General features: G+C 36.1%; 1 long non-coding RNA gene across 1 annotated transcript; it reads left to right on the top strand.

The window, feature by feature from the left end:
* The first annotated feature begins 17,283 nt into the window (after positions 1-17,283).
* LOC136850390 (uncharacterized) lies at positions 17,284-20,682 on the top strand. The gene is made up of 2 exons (XR_010856616.1): positions 17,284-17,455; positions 20,440-20,682. It is a non-coding gene; the product is annotated as an uncharacterized lncRNA (long non-coding RNA).
* The last annotated feature ends 331 nt before the right edge of the window (positions 20,683-21,013 follow it).

The raw sequence follows: 21,013 nt of genomic DNA, 5'->3' as shown, positions 1-21,013 counted from the left end.
TTCATCATTTTTATGGTTCCGCTTACTATTCCACTAGCTGGGCAAAAAAAAAAAGAGAGAGAGAGAGAGAGAGAGAGAGAGAGAGAGAGAGAGAGAGAGAGAGAGAGAGGCGTGACAGAATAAAAATTTTTACCTATGATTTATTCCTTCTAATTGTACATCAATAACATTGGAGAGTAAGTAGACACAATCACAATATTGGTTGCAATATTAACCACATTTCTGGGTAATATTTTTATCAATGATCAAGCACCCAGCTGACAAGGGATACGCAATCTAGAAATTCAGATGAATTCTGCAGTGTTTGAAAAATGGTTTAAAACCCAGCTTCTTCCCAATATAGGGCCATCTGCCATCATAGTGTTGGATAACGCTTCTTATCATTCAGTTCGAATTAATAAACCTCCGACAATGTCTGCCAAAAAGGATGAAGTTAAAGACTGGCTAATAAAAAATTAGTAAAGTTGCAAAGACATTCATGTAAAGAAAATGATTACGTGATTGACAGACTGGCAAGAGATCATGGACATAGTGGTTAGGCTGCCTACATATCACTGCCAGTATAATGCAACAGAACTGATATGGGCGCAGGTGAAATCATACGTGGCAAAGAAGAATCATTTTAAAAAATCAGACCTGCTTCCTTTGGTCAAAGAAGCAATTGAATCCATATCTTCTGACAACTGGGCTAATGATGTGAGACATGCCGAAGATATAAAAAGAGATGACGCTTCAAGAGATGTTTGCATTGATAAATATATAGATTCTTTTGTTATCGATGTAGCATCCTCTGACGAGGATTCTTCATAAGTAATGTCTCCTCATACTTCGATTGTAAATAAATTTATTGCTTTCCCTTGTTGTGTGATATCCTGTTGAACACTGAAATTGAAATAAATTGAAATATAGATCTGTTTTTCGACAGAAAGTGGCAGAAATATCTTTAAAAATCTACATATAACAGAAATGCCACAGCAGTGATGAGTATCATATGACAGTGCTTTAAAAGCACAGGTAAATCTAATACTGTATAAATGTGTAATATATATATATATATATATATATATATATATATATATATATATATATATATATATATATATATATAATTGTGATATAGTTTTGAGCTTTTGAATTGCTTTTTCTTTCGTGCATGCCGTAATCCGTCTTTACCTCCTTGCTGTATCAAGGTTGAATTTTCACTGTACAGCTATAAAATAGCTCATAATAAACATTCTTTAAATATTGTTACACTATATATATATATATATATATATATATATATATATATATATATATATATATATATATATGTATATATATATATATATATGGGTGTAACAATATTTAAAGAATATTTATTATGAGCTATTTTATAGCTGCACAGTGAAAATTCAACCTTGATACAGCAAGGAGGTAAAGACGGATCAGGCATACACGAAAGAAAACAATTCAAAAGCTCAAAACTATATCACAATTATATGACTTCGATAACAGCAAAGGAACAGTAATAAAAAACTATAGTAGATGACGTAACTCAAGAACATTGCTCAGTACAGCATCCAAATAAACAAAACTGAAAATGAAAGCACATCTAGGTTTCCAAATTTCTTGCATCTATCATTTTCATATATTGAATTTTTTTTTTTATCTAAAATTTAAAGTGGGACAACAAAACTTCATTCAGAACTTTCTATTATAGTACACGTGCTTGATAACAGGCGCAAACAATGAGAGCTTGAAGTCAGAAGGTTAATGGTCAGTTTAAGAGGGGCAAAGTCTCTTCCTAAAACGGTCGTACTATAGTAACCCCCCCCCACGCCTTTCTTGTTTACTTGCTAACCTTGTTTACTCTTATTCAGTTTTCATCCCGTGGACTTTACTACTGAAGGTAATCTATTTCTTGTTTTGTCATTGTCATTTTTCAATCTTTAAAGCATTTTAATTTTGTAAGCTCTGTTGTCAGTTTTAATTAGTGTTTTTGTATCTTTTTAGCCAGAAAAGATGGGATATGGGTGATCCCGAAGCGCACCTATTAATAAATATATCAATGATGAGCTGACTGTTCTTCCTATCCGTACTCCCTACTATATATAGCATATATGTATATATGTATATATATATATATATATATATATATATATATATATATATATATATGTATTTATATGTATATATATGTATATATATATATATATATATATATATATATATATATATATATATATATATATATCTTTCTATCTATGCATCTATCTCTGTGTCTAACTATCTGTTAATACACACACTAACACACACATATATGTATACATACGTATATATTAACTTTTATCACATACACAATTGTTCTGTGCATTAACTAAATTACTAAAGGACCTCATTCAAACTGGATGGTATCTATAGATACCATGCAGTTTGAATGAGGTCCTTTTAGTAATATATATATATATATATATATATATATATATATATATATATATATATATATATATATATATATATATATACATCACGAAGGAAGCAGTAGGGAAAGGCATCCTCATCATCTACAGTTTATTTTCAATGCCGACGTTTTCGACGAATTCCAAGTCGCATTTTCAAGGCTATAAAATATAATATAATTTGCGAACATCAATAACAAATTAATGCAATGGCAACAGCTCTTTATGTAGTAAAAATATTTAAAACAAAACACCTCATTCCAAGACAAGTCAATAATGAGTAAAAGGAGTTCACTAAAATCTTAAAACAACCTACCTATATGAAAGAAAGAACAAGACTAACATAAATAAGTACAAACAGAGTGAGGAAAACCAGTTGCCCAAACTAGGCTATAAACAATTTCACTGAGGACGATTGAGTATTTAACGACGGCACAGTCTTCCTGATAATTATGGATTCTAGGATGGTTAAGTCGTTGTTGTTCTGCACTCGGCCTAGGATGGAAAAAAATCCTTGCTGTCAATATAAGTTTTACATAATTTTGAATGATTTCGTATATTTGATTGCTCAGGATTAGATAACCTGCTACCTGTTCTATGACTTATGCCCCTGTGGAATCTATGCGGACCTTCAACAGCCTCCTCGTGCATCCCACATATGTATATCCCGTGATCACATCCCGGGCAAGTGTACTTGTAAACAACGCTGGACGAAAACAGAGGACTGAGCCGGTCTTTGACTCTGAACAGAGACCCTATTGTAAAGGGATTTTTCGGGATGATTTTCAGGTTTAAAGCTGGAAAACTCTTTTGAATAATGGCTGTGCATTTTCTCCTAAAAGTATCATCATGCACGAAAGGGAAACTTGCATACATCTTTAGTTTCGGCACAGTCGATTCAGGTGTTGCCGGAGTCATTTTCTGTAGTAGCAGTTTATTTAGGGATCTGAAAAGAAGTCGTGATGGAAAACAATTATTATTGAAATATTTCACTAAAAAGGATATCTCATCGTGGAAACTCTTCCAGTTTGACGAGTGGGTGTAAGCCCTATGGAGGAGGGTTAAAATAGAGTTCAGTTTCAAATGAAAGAAACACGAACTATAAAAATTCATTCCCAAACCAGTAAATGTATTTTTCTATACACACCTGTGTAAAACCTGAGTCACCTCTGGAAATAATAAGATCAAGGAAGGGGAGTTTGTTATTTACCTCCTTCTCCATAGCGAACCTTATGTTTGGATGTTGTCGGATGACGAACTCCAGAAAGGACTCTGCATGACATTCATGACGAAAAAGGAGAACGTGTCGTCAACATATCTTCGATAAAATAGAGGGCGGAACCTAATGGGACATTCTTCTATTATGCGCTCCTCCAGGAGCACATGAAGATGTTAGCAAAAATTGGACCAAGTGGTGATCCATGGCCATCCCTTCAGTTTGTTTATACAAAATGCCACTGAAGGCAAAGGTCGTGTCCAGCACGGCCAGCTCTAAAAGTTGTTTAAAAAATGTCCTACTAAAATTATTAAAAATTGCATCTTCATCAGTAAAAAGTTTGCTTAATATTATCTCAGTATTATTATTATTATTATTATTATTATTATTATTATTATTATTATTATTATTATTATTATTATTGGAGAAGCAATTCCACAGTTATGTATATGTACATATATTTAAAGATAAATATACAACAGTGGATTTGCTACTTCATTTTAAGACTCATGCTACTATGAGTATTTTTTTTATTACTATTATTTTTTTTTTTTTAGAATATGAATCCAATTCATACGGGACAAGCATACAGGGACCATTGACTTGAAATACAAGCCTCCAAAGTATATGGTAGACAGGTTTTCCAGGAATATTGGAAAAAGTTTTCCGTGCGTCTTTAATTGTGTTCTTGAAGACTCTAAAACTTATTTCTTTTCCGAAGAAGAATTTTTCTTTAAATAAGACAAGCGATTTAAACTACTCTGTATCCTTCAAAAATCTACTATTATAATTTGATGCTGGTACCATAAAAAAACTATATATTTATAACTTACTCTGCTATGCGAAAAAACTTAATCATTCCTTGCTGGAGGCAGCCATCTCTCTCTCTCTCTCTCTCTCTCTCTCTCCCCTTAATAAGGTGATCAATGGCAATGGAGAAGCCTTGTTAAAACAAAAAGGTCACTTTTCTCTTGAAGCTGACTGGATTACTGGGCGCTAGTGATGACCATTTCAGGAAACAGAAATTCTTGAGACCACCTTATTTTTAACTATTGGGAAAAATTAACGCACACAGACGCACAAACCAGTGTATACACACACACACACACACACATATATATATATATATATATATATATATGTATATATACTTATATATACATATATTTATGTATATGTATCTATCTATAATAATAATTTCCAAGTTGATCTTGTCCTCCCAGGGTGAAATTTTCTAGAAAGCTTTATTGCCACGAAAATAGCATTTTTTTAAAGAAATAAATGTAAATGTAGCGAAAAATCATCATCATCGTATCCTTTTCCCTCGTCGTCGGGAGGAGATATCTATCTATCTATCTATCTATATGTATATATATACATATATATATATATATAAATATACATATATATATACATATATATATATATATATATATATATATATATATATATATATATATATATATATATATATATATATATATATATATATGCATACATGTATATAATATATATACATATATGAATATATATATATATATATATATATATATATATATATATATATATATATATATATATATATAATATATATACATATATACTGTATATATATATATATATATATATATATATATATATGTATATATATATATATATATATATATATATATATATATATATATATATATATATATATATATATATATATATATATATATATATATATATATATATATATATATATATATATATATATATATATATATATATATATATATATATATATATATATATATATATATATATATATATATATATATATATATATATATATATATATATATATATATATATATATATATATATATATATATATATATATATAAATATATATATATATATATATATATATATATATAAATATATATATATATATATATATATATATATATATATATATATATTTCTCCCGGCGACGAGAAAAGGATACGATGATGATTTTTCACTAAATTTTTAATTTCTTTCTTTTTTTAAATATTGATGTTTTCGTGGCAATAAAGCTTTCAAGAAAATTTCATACCTTCTGCTGCAAGAAAGAATCATTGTCGCCTGGCGCCGTAATATCTTCGTGTTTTTCCTGCAGTCGTTTTAGAATTCTTCCGCTCATGCGTATAGCGCCATCACTCAATAGGTGCACTGACACCAAGGACTACAGTGGCCATCTCAGGGATCCTCCAGGAAGACGTCTTGAAGCCTTCAGAGACAGCATGTGAGCAAAGAAGGCGAAGTTTATGGTTAAAATGAACTGGATGACGAAGCAGATCGACTAAAAGAGATTTTCAAGAGGGAAAAGTACATCACGAGAATGGCAGATAGCTTCAGTCTGTAATTGTTTACTGCTGAAAATATGGACTACTTCGCGGAGCAGTATGAAGTCGAGGTTCCCGCCTTCTGCGATTATTCGGCACCTCTACAGTCGTATTGTCACTCACGGACGCAAGCTCTTCATTCGAAATAAGGAAGGAAATAATCAAGAAGAGAGGAAGACAGTGGAACGGAGGAACTGAAGAATTTATACGAAATAAAAGGTAGAGAACTTGAGGTGTTTTCTAAGCTGATTGAGAGGGGATTTTGGATGCCCAAAATTACCGCTTGGAGCAGTTCTTCGCTCGAAATAAGAAAGAGAAGGAACAAAAAAGAGACGACATCGGCGTGGAGGTATACTGAAGAATGCTGACGAAGAATAAAGTAGATAACCTGAGGTGTTAGAAACTACTTCAAAGATTTTGGATTCACAGAATTACTTTTCGGAGAAGCAAGGAAGAATCGAAGGGATGATCAATATCGTCAGTAAGAGGAATCTCATAAGTTTATAGAAGACGACTCCTTAAAGCAAAGAAGCTGTTTATGTGCCAGAAAAAGAACTCCAAGTAATGGTTATCGCGATGTTGAAATGATCTAAAACCTTCGAGATTTTCCTTGAAGACATTTTGGAATCCTTCAGTCCTCCGGCTCCTGGAAGGACGAGAGAAATGCCATTCGCGCATGCGCCGAGCTTCAAAGTGTCCAAGAACAATCTCCGAGATGCTTCAAATCGTCTGGAAGCCTTCGGAGACAGAAAGTGTCAGTTTTGAAAAGTAGGGTAAGAGAAAGCAAAGAGTATTGGTGAGGGAAGGGTCCGACCCAGAGGCCGCTTCCTCCTCCAAGGAAGCAGCCTATGGGTCTGACCCCTTCCATGGAAAGGGCCCAAGCCCTTTAAGGATTGGCCCCAAAAGCCTACAAGGCTTGCCAGTCTTTTGAGGGCAGCCTTGAAGGGAAGGGTCCGACCCAGAGGCTGCTTCCTCGGAGGAAGGCAGGTATCCTGTCAGGCTGGGGAAGCAGGCCTGGAGAGGGCCCAAGAACTTCAAGGATGAGGCCCAAAGTCCTCCTAGGCTGGCCAGTCTCTTGAGGGCAGCCTTGAAGGGAAGGGTCTGACCCAGAGGCTGCTTCCTCGGAGGAAGGCAGGTATCCTGCCAGGCTGGGGAAGCAGGCCTGGAGAGGGCCCAAGAACTTCAAGGATGAGGCCCAAAGTCCTCCAAGGATGGCCAGTCTCTTGAGGGCAGCCTTGAAGGGAAGGGTCCGACCCAGAGGCTGCTTCCTCGGAAGAAGGCAGGTATCCTGCCAGGCTGGGAAGCAGGCCTGGAGAGGGCCCAAGAACTTCAAGGATGAGGCCCAAAGTCCTCCAAGGATGGCCAGTCTCTTAGGGGAGGGCAGTCTTGAAGGGAAGGGTCTGACCCAGAGGCTGCTTCCTCGGAGAGGAAGGCAGGTATCCTGCCAGGCTGGGGAAGCAGGCCTGGAGAGGCCCAAGAACTTCAAGGATGAGACCCAAAGTCCTCCAAGGATGGCCAGTCTCTTGAGGGCAGCCTTGAAGGGAAGGGTCCGACCCAGAGGCTGCTTCCTCGGAGGAAGGCAGGTATCCTGCCAGGCTGGGGAAGCAGGCCTGGAGAGGGCCCAAGAACTTCAAGGATGAGGACCAAAGTCCTCCAAGGATGGCCAGTCTCTTAAGGGCAGCCTTGAAGGGAAGGGTCTGACCCAGAGGTTGCTTCCTTGGAGGAAGGCAGGTATCCTGCCAGGCTGGGGAAGCGGGCCTGGAGAGGGCCCAAGAACTTCAAGGATGAGACCCAAAGTCCTCCAAGGATGGCCAGTCTCTTGAGGGCAGCCTTGAAGGGAAGGGTCCGACCCAGAGGCTGATTCCTCGGAGGAAGGCAGGTATCCTGCCAGGCTGGGGAAGCAGGCCTGGAGAGGGTCCAAGAACTTCAAGGATGAGGCCCAAAGTCCTCCTAGGCTGGCCAGTCTCTTAAGGATAGCCTTGAAGGGAAGGGTCTGACCCAGAGGTTGCTTCCTCGGAGGAAGGCAGGTATCCTGCCAGGCTGGGGAAGCGGGCCTGGAGAGGGACCAAGAACTTCAAGGATGAGACCCAAAGTCCTCCAAGGCTGGCCAGTCTTTTGAGGGCAGCCTTGAAGGGATAGGTGGGCAGCCTTGAAGGGATGGGTCCGACCCAGAGGCTGCTTCCTCGGAGGAAGGCAGGTATCCTGCCAGGCTGGGGAAGCAGGCCTGGAGAGGGCCCAAGAACTTCAAGGATGAGGCCCAAAGTCCTCCAAGGATGGCCAGTCTCTTAAGGGCAGTCTTGAAGGGAAGGGTCTGACCCAGAGGCTGCTTCCTCGGAGGAAGGCAGGTATCCTGCCAGGCTGGGGAAGCAGGCCTGGAGAGGGCCCAAGAACTTCAAGGATGAGACCCAAAGTCCTCCAAGTCTGGCCAGTCTCTTGAGGGCAGCCTTGAAGGGAAGGGTCCGACCCAGAGGCTGCTTCCTCGGAGGAAGGCAGGTATCCTGCCAGGCTGGGGAAGCAGGCCTGGAGAGGGCCCAAGAACTTCAAGGATGAGGCCCAAAGGCCTCCAAGACTGGCCAGTCTCTTAACCTATCTGGTGCAAGTTGGGTCTGGCAGACCCACCCTACGGGATTTTTTTCATTTTTAGATAATTTTATTTAATAATCGTTTTTAGTTGATTCTATGATTACCAAAATATGGGAAATTATTAATTATTTTAATTTTCATTAGCCCTTTGATTACGGCCGAGATGAGACCTCACACTTACCACAATCCGGAGGGTTTTCAGACGGTAGTCACCCGTAGCATGCTACCAGACGCACGAAATCGTAAACAATCATTGTAATAGCGTTTGTATTTGTTGTTTTGCTGCAAATTAACCTGTTTTATTTATATGATAATATTGTGATAGTAGCGATCCGTGATATAGATATATTGCAATTAATGTAACAACACAAATAAATAAGCTGCCAGTAATAAAGGAATATTCCAAAATCGGCAATTATTCCAACGGTCACGCCAACCAAATTCGACAAAGTGGAAGGTACAGCGAGCTGAAAACAAAGCAGGTCATTTCTGTCAAAGCACACGTGCATCTCAATATCACCTACATACATACATACAGTATATGTACAAACACACACACATTACTGCATCTATATATATATATATATATATATATATATATATATATATATATATATATATATATATATATATATATATATATATATATATATATATGAATCCATTTTAGCAACAATGATTACACGACACAACAATACATTTTGGACACTAGCGAATATGGACATTTGGAAGGTGACAATCGTATTTCCATGGCTGAGACGTGGGTGGTACGTGAGATGCCGGAATCCTTTTGATGGAAATGACCGGTCGTTGTTTTCTGCTCTTGCTTACCTTCCACCTGTGTTGAGTTTGGTGGCCCTGAACGCTGGAATACTACCTTGGGAATAGGGCCTGGGATTATCCCTTGTCCTTCGGACAGATTCCAATTCAATGTTTGATTGACGATGGCGGTCAAAAGTCAGGGGAAAGTGGAAACAACCTCCTTGAATGGAAATCGTATTAGCCACCAAGTAAAAAGGAGGTTCCAGAATCCGCATTTGTCAATGAAACAAGGAATTGAGACTGCCGGGGCTTGGGATAATCCCGGGGCCCATTTTCAAGCTAATATTCCAACGGTCACGCCCACCAAATTCGACAAAGGTGGAGGGTACAGCGGCTGAAAACAAAGCAGTTCATTTCTGTCAACAGGACACGTGCATCTGAAATGCCACCTACGCGCGTCGTCTGTCACACTTGCATGTGACATGTAAACACAATTGCCACCTCGCCACATTCACTAGGATCAATATTATAAATCACATTGCTGATCAAAATGTGTAATTGTGTGTGTGTGTATGTGTATGTATATATATACTATATGTATGTATGTATGTATGTATATATATATATATATATATATATATATATATATATATATATATATATATATATACATATATATATATATATATATAATTACTTATATACATATATATATATATATATATATATATATATATATATATATATATATATATATATATATATATATATATGAAGGCAATGCCCTGAAGGAAAGAGAAACGAGTCTGCTAAGTAAAGGACAATACGTCGAAAAGCCTTGCAATACTCTGTTGCTTCTCTTTCCTTCGTGGAATTGTCTTTATTTATATATTCATCACGTTCCATATTCTCGTGATTCAGTTATATATATATATATATATATATATATATATATATATATATATATATATATATATATGTGTGTGTGTAATATATATACAATTAATTACATATATATGAGTGTATATATATATGTATATATGTTTGTGTGTGTGTGTATGTAAAATACAAACACATACTCACACCTATCCCTATAAAAATAAAAAATTGGATAAATTCCTGTTACATGAAAATGATTATATATATATGAATATATATATATATATATATATATATATATATATATATATATATATATATATATATATATATATAATATATATACATATATATATATATATATATATATATATATATATATATATATAAATATATATATATATATATATATATATATATATATATATATATATATATATATATATATATATATATATATATATATATATATATATATATATATTTAATCACTAACATTTTGGAATTTGTTCAATTGTTTTTGAACCAATATTCGGGAAGTTGTAGGGTTTTGTAGATCATTTTATTCTGTTATAATTTTCTACAGATATTTTTCTTTTCCTTCAACTATTCTAGTGGTACCTGTTTACTTACATCTTATTTTTGAGAAACATCTAATGAAAATGTCAGCAAATGCCGCATGAAAGTTGGGTATTGTTCTTAAGTCCTCATATACTTATATGAGTGATTAAATCAGTGCAACATTTTTAGGTAATTTGTCCTTCCTTTACTAGGATACTGTTCTCCGGCAGATGTCTGCTTCTGCCAGAGATTTATATCTTTTAGAGTGGTTCGAGGTGGAAGGTTTCTTTGGCAGCTATGCCTTGGACTATAGACGGATGGTCTCTTGTTTGTCACTTTTTCATAAGTTGTATTTTGACATATCTTTCACATTCTCAGTTGATCCCTGATCCCCTGTTGCTGTCGAGAGCAACCAGATTCGCTGAACAGCAGCATCAATGTGCAGTAAATGTACCTCGCCTTCGAACTTTTCAGTTCCAGGGGACCTTTATTCCTCACGCCTTACGACTGTGGAACAGCCTCTTTACTGAGGATGTGTTGCAAACGGAACTTCAAAAGTTCAAGTGAATGTAATGCATTACTACCCTTATGCAATACATCTTGTATTTAATACTTTGTTTACATTTTTATTTATTTATTGTTAGTACATCTGTTTTCTAATAACTGATCTCCTCTTTCTGTATTTCCTACTACCTTCTGTTATTTCACTCGAATGAACACCATTTTCTTAGGATGCTTGAATTTCAAGTTAGTTACCCCTGTGGGCTTGTTTCATATGGATAGGGTTCACCTTCTGAATAATAATAATAATAATAATAATAATAATAATAATAATAATAATAATAATAATAATAATAATAATAACAACAACATTGTCTATATTCATTAATCTCATGGTAACGGTTATTATATTGTTATTATTATTCTCATATATCATAAATCATCAATACCATGATTATCAGATTTACATTACATCCGACTCATTTTATATTTTATGATATCCAGTCTTCAAAGGACAGAAAAGGAACATTAAACGCAAAATAGTAATTTACTCTCTCTCTCTCTCTCTCTCTCTCTCTCTCTCTCTCTCTCTCTCTCTCTCTCTCTCTCTCTCTCTCTCTCTCTAACTAAAGACTAAAGCCATAATTTGATGAAGAAAATTATAATACGGATGAATTTCAACATTTATTTTTACAAAAATCTTTTGCTGTAGATAAAAAAACAAAATCAGAAAATGTATAAACACATAAGACTCAATATGATTGGAAGAAGCTTTTATGACATAAGTTGAATGAAATCAAACAATGTGAATAACAAATGGTTATGATTCTGAATATTTAATAAGCTGAACATAATAATCTTGACAAAACTTTTACGACAGAATTCTAGTAATTCAGAAGTGTGTGGTATTCTCTGAAACAAGGAGCGACACATAGTCCTACATTGCAGTCTTTACACATGAAATATGTCTGGTGGCCTTTCTTGGGCCTACGGGATGTATGCGAGCACACACGACATCTTAGTCTAGGTCGCAGTTGTTTTTCTGTTGAGGGAACTGGATCAGGAAAGTGTCTTTCTGTTAGCCGCCTTGGCTGCGTTATTACGGTGCGGGTAATTATCTTGTTAGGTGCTGGAGGGTACCTTTCAATCAACTGCAGAACGACTGACTTAGAAAACTGTAAATATGACCCTTTCTTGCCAGTAACAAATCCATGCAAGTGATGACAGTTTACTAGTATCATATCAAGCAGACGGAAAAATAGTTTTATGTACCATCTCGTGGTTTTACGGATACACTTCACAGAACTAATAAGCATGTCGTTCTTGTCCACAATCCGCATTTTCTTATTATAGTCAACAACGCATGCAGGTTTTGCACAAATTCCCTGGTCGACACCTTTTTCACAGTCTACCATTATATTTTCATGTACTGAAGATAACATATACACTGTCCTGTTATCCTGCCATTTTAAACCTAATATTCCATTGCAGTTTTGAGACGAAATCTCAGATTTGTTCACATCAGGAAATTTAGGCATAAATTTCCTATTTTTCCGGACTGTTCCACATGCTCCTGTTTCGTTGTCGCCCAAATACTTGAGCAGTTTTGGGCTGCAATACCAATTATCGAAATACAGGATGTGATGTTTTCCGAGATGCGAGGCCATAAATGTTTTTACCACAGAACCAGATACCCCTAGATCCTCATCTACCAATATCTCTGTATCTTTTCCAGTATAGATTATAAAATCGACAATATAATCCGTTTTGGCATCACAAAGTTCAAATATTTTCACTCCAAATCGACTTCTTTTATCTGGAATGTACTGCTTGAAACTTAGCCTTCCCTTCCATAACATTAAACTTTCATCTATGCATAAATCCTGGAAAGGTTGAAATTTTTCCCGGAATTTTCTACGCACACTGTCGAGCACGGGTTTAATTTTTTTAGTTTATTATCTGGGCTTGTTTCCTGTGAATTATCAACGAAATGTAGAACCCGTAGAATTTGAAGAAATCTGTCCCTTGCCATCAGCCTTCTCACTCCTTTTGTCTCGAATGTCTCAAGCGTAGTCCAGTAATCTACGATGCGATGTTTACTTATATGCGACATGATCATAATCACACAAAGGAACCGTATCATTTCCTCCACAGTAACCTGAGCAAATTTTCGCAAATACTTTGGCACTGCATCTCCTAGCGTATCAACAAGGAATCTCTGATAACGGTTTGTCTCTTCAGCAATCAGCCCCATAAATTCGTTGTCGAAAAATTCAAAAAATAGTCTACTTCCTTTGAATTTTCATTCACATTACATTTCGACGTAATGCCACTGCCACTGCTGTCAAATATGAAATCTCTGGGCTGGAAATTGCTGGCAGCCCACTCCCACTCATCACCTGGGTCACTTCGCTGTCTCCGCCTTCTTTTGACACCTTGGCTTTCATTTGTAGGTGGCAGATTTTCGTCATTTTCACTGTCGGTTGATATTTCATCACTGTCTCTTGTACCAGGACCCTAATTATCCATTTCATTTCCTTCTAAATCCGATTCATTTTCATATCCAGAAAATGAGTCGAGAAGGTCTATAAAATAGTTATCCTCGTCGAGAGCTCTTCTCTCGATCTGCCGGCGGTCAACTCGAGGATGTCGTACCCTTGACCCCTCCTCCTGTGACATCTTGATGAAGACTAATGAATTTTAGGGAAACACGTGAATTTATATGAATTCACTGTATGGCAACTGACAGACTGTTACCATATCAAGAAAAAGAGGCCAGTATTTCAATCATCAGTCCTTCACATAAAAGGAAATTACCGGTGCTCGTATACGACACAACAGTGTTCCGGGCCAGTTTATTAAATGCGTCGTATACGTTACAACCGAAATCAAAGGGTTAATAAATCTGAGTCCCCTTTGTCAAGAATCAATTGGAATTAGGACTTTCGAAGAGGGGAACCAGTACTGAACCCTCTTGAAATTATTCTGTGCCAAGTTATTATGGTAATTCTGCATATTATTATTATTATTATTATTATTATTATTATTATTATTATTATTATTATTATTATGGAATGTGAATGCCGCATCAGCATCATTGATTTTACGTGGAATCTTGTTTCTGGGGAATCATTTTATTTCACAGACCGAAGGATATGACGTAAACATCTGAAGAAAATGTAAAAAGGGCATTTTTCTGTAACTACGGAGCACAGAAGACGTTTGCAATCAGGGGAACGTATGAAAATGATACAATCGATACTTGTACTGTGTTATGAGAAGGAGAGAACACAGAGTGTTTGGTAGGTCGATATTTTTCATCATGGCGCTGGTTGGTCGGACTGTCACATAAGAATCTGGAAAGGAAAGTGTTCACATCTACCTGGCCAGCGCCGCTCTGATAGTTCTGATTGTTGTCCCTTTGTGGTGGTGGTGGTGGGGAGGTGATGAAGATGGGGGAGGGAGTGGGGAGGTGATGAGGATGGGGGTGGGGAGGGGGGATCTGTTCCACTGGTTTGAAGCCATGGCTCCTCCGCAAGGTGAATGAGGGAATCACGTTGAAGTAAGGGGCAATGCTGTTATATGGTGAACACTCGTCGAAGAAACTCAGGCGATGTTAATCGGGTGCTGCGTCAATAATTGTCTATTTTTGACGGGTGTATGGGCCGTTGGGTAATGATATTAGTACTTATGTACGGTTCCCTCCTGTATGTGAAATGAGTATTGCTTTGAAAGAACTAGACATCAACCAGAGACAAGAGCATGGGCATCCCACTTCCGATACTGGAATTTATAGCCAACATTACTCTCCATGAAATCCTTAGTAGGAGGAGCTGGAATACTCCGCAGGAGGACTTCGATGAACCGTGGGAATTACTGCAAGATGAGAGCCACCATCGATGGATCATCGATGAGAACTTTGCATCCACAAACCCACCCTTCGTGTCAAACGGATTATTGATTACACGAACCCCATAACCGCCAGTTCCCTGGCCGTCTCTGTTGTCTGTTAAGAGTCCGGAGGTCCATACCATACCACCTAATACCTCTCACACCCTAACGTGATTACGGACTGCCTTAAGGCAAGGGCACGTGTTGGCATATGGCCAACTTAATCTAAGGCTGGTTGGCTGATCCTGTTATATTCAAATAATCTTGTGTTGAAAGAAGAATCAGAGAAAGAAATCAAAAGAAATTTTCAGAAGATGAAAAGATTAAATAGACAGCAGAGAATGGAAAATAAATTGGGGAAATAAAGCAAAAGAAAGGGTACTAAGAAGTGTACCCATAACGGTATTGCAAACGAGGCGTAAAGGAGAGCTCCACACTACTTATCGAATGCAATAGGTGATGTTCCAAGACTAAAAACATCAGTGGAGATTTTCAATGACCGAAAGTACAGGAGGAGCTTGTGGGAAAGAAAAGGCCAACAAAGAGGACGAGCGAGATCAAGGGAAACCAGGATGAAGACAGCACGAAGAAGAAAGGGAACAATAACTTGAAGATAGTAGAAAAGAGGACACAAGAGAGAGACATGTGGCGAGAGTTCATAAAGCCTATTTCAAGGCCTATAACCATTCATCCTTCTCTTACAATTTAGTGTCCTTATTATCCATCTTTTACGTTCAATTCAGTCCCCTCAGCCTTCTTCTCATTTCATTCTATTCCTAAAAATTCTCTACATTAAAAATTTCAGCTTCTTTCAACAGTATTATCTTACAATTAATTATCCTAGATTTGACAATGAAACTAAGAAAGCGTTGCAGTGCTTCTCTTTATTATTCTGTTGCCTTTCATGTCACCTCTTACCAAGCACTTATCAGTAATCCTTAGATAATACAGTTTGGTAAAAATTTCTCTCCTTCCACTGACATGACTCGGAATACTTTTCACTAGGGTAATTGGGGTACCTGTTTTATCTGTATTTGATCTTTTATAAAATTGATACCCATTCTTTCGTTGTAACACCTCACTTTTCATACTATATACGCACCGTTTCTTTTATGTTTCGTCGTATTTTCATTCCAGTTGTTTGGCCAGAATGATTTGAATTAGCTTTCCTTTCTCTCTTTAAATACATTGGCAAAAATTCAATTTATTTTCCAAATTAGAGCAGGACAGAGAATGCTAATATGTTACAGTCTTTTGTCTTTTCGATATAAAGCTTTTCCGTGTTCCATATGGTTTTTGCCCAAAAGATTTTACTGTTTTCTATACCTGATATATATATATATATATATATATATATATATATATATATATATATATATATATATATATATATATATATATATATATATATATATATATATATATATATATATATATATATATATATATATATATATATATACATAATAAAAGGAGCCCATAAAAACACCAAAATGTATAAAGTTAATGCTATAATTTCGAAGAACAACTGTCTCCTTCTACAGGCAGAGGGAGACAGTTGTTCTCCGAAACTATAGCATTAACTTTCTACATTTTAACGTTTTTGTGGGCTCCTTTTATCGGTCCTGGTCGTTTCGGCCGTAAGTCACTTTAGGCCGTAACATCCAAAACAATGTAAGACGTTATGTTTATGGTATTTACCATTATTATTTCATGTGTTACGTACATCCCCAAGGGGCTGGTACTAAACACGGCGCCCATTTTGCACGTAAACGTGCTTACGGCCGAAACGACCCGAATGCCCTTTTATTAGATGGAATTCTGTTTTCACAGGAAATATTTCACAGTCTTATATACAATATATAGAAACAAACTTCGACGTTTTATTTAGCCAATACTCTGCGCCGTAAAAATTTCTCCACGAATTACCCTGCTTGACAATTTTCGTCACGGAAAGCGGTCGAAGCAGAGAAACTCGACACAAGACAAACATTAGACAATCCTTGTTTCGAAAAAGATAACAGGTCCTTTTAAAGGCGTCACAGATTTTCAGAGATTCCTTTCGCTCCAGCGTCCATGGATAGTGCTTACCTCATTCTATGTATTGAGGGAAGTCACGGTTTTTTTTACTTTGCTGCGTTAATAGTTTCGTTTTTCGCTCGTGGTGTTAGTTTGGTCGGCTGCTTTCTGCGTTTGGATTTAGCGACTTGAGTTGCTTCGCAGTACTTAGTACCTACCATCCATAAAAGGTAATGAATTAGATCCGCAGTAATGAGATTTTATTATTTATCTTTTGTTAATTGTGAATTATTTATGACTTGCGTTAAACCAGCCGTTCTATATAAATATTTTGCGTTTTCGTACTCAAAACATTTTCTATGTAACCTTCGCTAATATACTGATTGGAGAGCAGTACTTTACGACCAGAGAAGCTTTTCGTAATATTAAGACTTATATTTGGTGATTTAAGATTTTTATTTAAAGTGGCTACGAACGTGAGGTTGAATTGCTTTGTGCACACTTTTCTTTACGTTAATGAAAATTATTTTGGTGTGGTGTTCATAATGTTAACTAATACTGACCTTGAAAACTTAAATTTTCTAAGCGATTTTGAAAACCTCTTTTTAAGCAACATTGTATAATTAACTATGGGATTAATGAATATGTAAAGCGGACGGCTTTTCGATCATATTTAACATTCAATTTAATTACAGGTGAGTGGAGGAAACTTAGTTATTGGGATATGCGAAGATTGAACATAATCCGGTCTTGGTTACACACACAACAGTCATTTACCACCAAAATGTTCGAGAATAAAGTGAGTTTTAAAATTAAAGTTGTTAACGTTCTGTCTTAATTTTACTCTGTAAAGTGTAAAAGTTTCCTAACTTTTAATCAACATTGACAAGGGTAACTTAACCTACAAATCAACATTGCAAATGCTTATTTGTAATTATTGATTTTTCTACGTTAATGCAATACTAAGTTATTTGAGCAAAATGAATAAATGGACTTTAGTTTAAAAATGCAAAAATTTTGTATATAAGTTCTTTTTTAAATTCTTGTTCCTTTAGCTCACTCAATTTACTTTACAATTTAGTGTTATAGAGTTTAGGGTAATTTTTTAGCATAATTTGAAGTACATTTCAGCTAAATTTTCTATATCGAATATTTAAAATTTGTTTTAGCTTACTCAGTTTACCACTCAGGGTAGTGTTGATAGTGGATACTTCTAATTTGTTTCGGCTCACTCAATTTACATTCGGGTTAGTGTTGATATAAAGTATATTTTTTTCTAGCTTAATCAATTTACTATTCAGGTTAGTGTTAATATAAAGTATATTTTTTTTCAGGTTAGCTTATTTTTTTATTATTCTATTCAGGTTAGTGTTGATATAAAGTATATTTTGTTTCTAGCTTACTCAATTTATTATTCAGTGTTATATTTTGTTTCTAGTATATCGTAATTTTTAGTATATTTAGGCTTTTTTCTAAAACAATTGGGGCCACCTTTGTCAGGGTGGCGGTGCTGCTCCGGCAAAGGTGGCCCAAGGACTATACATGGTAGACTTAGGTCTACCATGTATGGATCCGCTAAAAACTAACCTCATTGATGCTCTTTTTCAGGTTCAATAAGTAAGATACAAAAGATTCTGAGGAAAGTCTTAGACTGAGGTTCAGGTGATGGTTTGTCAGACTGAAAGGGAAGCAAAGTCTTTTGTCAGACTGAAGTTGGGACGATGGTTTCTCCGAGATGAAGTGGTCTTGTGGTCAGACTGAGGCGAAGATTTGTCAGACGGAGTTGGAAACAAAGCCTTGTAAGTGTGAGGTTGAATCAGAAGTCCGTCAGACTGAGACGGAGGCAGTCTTGTCAGAATGAGGATGAGGTGAAGGTTTGTCAGACTGAAAGGGAGGAAATTCTTATTCCAGACTGAAGTTGGGGCGTTGGTTTGTCAGACTGAGATTGTTGTATTGGTTAGACTGATGTTGAGGCGAAGGTTTACGCCAGACGTAGCTGGAGGGGAAAATCTTTGTTGGACTGAGGGTAAGGCGAAGATTTGTCAGACTGAGATGGAGGAAAAGTCTTTCAGACTGAGGTTGGGACGATGGTTTGCTTTAGACTGAGATGGAGGTAAACCTCGTGTCGGAATGAGACTGAGGCGAAGGTTCGTCAAACTGAAATGGAGACAGTTTTATGTCAGACTTGAGTTTAAGGCGGTGGTTTATCACTTATGGATGAAGACTGATATGAAATTTTCAGACTGAAGTTTGGGAGGTAATGCTTAAGAATTCATTTGGAAACTAATACCGCTGAACCAGGTCTGTTCCTTTTATGGTTTAATTGCTGCTTCGTCCATGTCTTTATTAGTGAGGAAACTTTCAGCTTGCTTTTGTCTTATAGTTTATCTTGTTTTCTATACCCTTTTGTTTGTGATTCAGTTTGTAAGTTTTTCTTTGTTTTGTCATTTCTGAAGGCCTTTCAATGGCCCGCATTTGCCATTGTGCGAGGCGCTGGTTATTTTCATTTAAACAGTATTTTCAAACCTTTATTCTGGATTTTAACACTTAAATTTTTTTCACCAATTTAGTTCCTAGGGGTTTATATAATTAGTCCGAGCGGGTGATGTACTCAATTTTTTTTTATATCGTCGTTAAAAGTTGACTCAATCTATTTGCCTATGCTTTTACTTAATACAATGTCATATTGTAACCAAACACTTTTGCAATTTTATAGTTACATCCCAGTTAAAAGTAATGGTTTTTGTTTGCCAATAAATTGGTTCACCCGTTGAGTCTGAAAGTCATAGGTTATGTGCTCAAAGTGACTATTGTTCTAGCTTAAACAGGATTAGTTTGTGTTAATTGGTGTTAGGTTCAGGCTCATATTATAACCGCTTGTATTCAGTATGCTACTGAAAGTTTTTTCATGTGTTAAGCAACACTAAAACTGGACAATATGAAAATATAGGATAGATTTTGATAACTAACTTCAAGCTTGCTTCAGAATTTTTAAGAACTTAAGTAGTCCTACCACTATAAGAGAATACCACCATACTGATAGTTTTTCAAGCAGATAGCTTGGCAAGGTAAATGATTAGTAATTGGGGTTTTGCAGTTCAAATGGGATCTACCATCCAATGTGACACTTAAAAACGCATAATTTAAAAGATTCTAGAGCTAAAATCTTTTATCACTCTCATTTAATTGTGCTATTCTTTCATTCTTCCAACAGAACAATTGAGGAAATTAGAGTCTCCGTAACTTATAGAGGGGGCATCAAACTTTGTAATAGTTCCCTGAAATGTAGTTTCGATCAGATGAAATGACCATATAACCTAGCAGCTTTGAGTGATCTGCACACATCTCGTGAAAGCAGTATCCAGCTTGGGACAACTATGGCGTCTGATAGTTGTGGGCAGGATGAATAGTTGAATGTATGGAATTGTTCGGTAATGAATATACAAATACAATTGCATGTTGCTCTAATTCTTTTACCCTTTATACATCCTTACACATTTGAACGTGGCAATATCAAGAGTAAAAGGACCACTTGAGCCAAATTTGATATTTTTCTTAAGTTCCATCGCTTGCATTAGTTAACAGGAGAGTAGTTACTTTTTCTATTAGCTACGCAGATAATGGTTTAACAAAACTTATGACAAAGCCATCTTAAGGCAGTTTTTGAGTATTGATGATTTTAATACAATGGAGCAAAAGCTACCATTGTTAATCAAAAGCTTTCGGCTACCTAGTGGCCTTTTCTTACCTGGTAAATTAGGCGATCTTCCACGGAGCAGTCGTGGAAT

The sequence above is a fragment of the Macrobrachium rosenbergii genome, chromosome 22, assembly GCF_040412425.1.
Source record: "Macrobrachium rosenbergii isolate ZJJX-2024 chromosome 22, ASM4041242v1, whole genome shotgun sequence".
NCBI lineage: Eukaryota > Metazoa > Arthropoda > Malacostraca > Decapoda > Palaemonidae > Macrobrachium > Macrobrachium rosenbergii.
The sequence above is the reverse complement of the archived record's forward strand: the minus strand, read 5'-3'. Positions and strand labels throughout refer to the sequence as shown.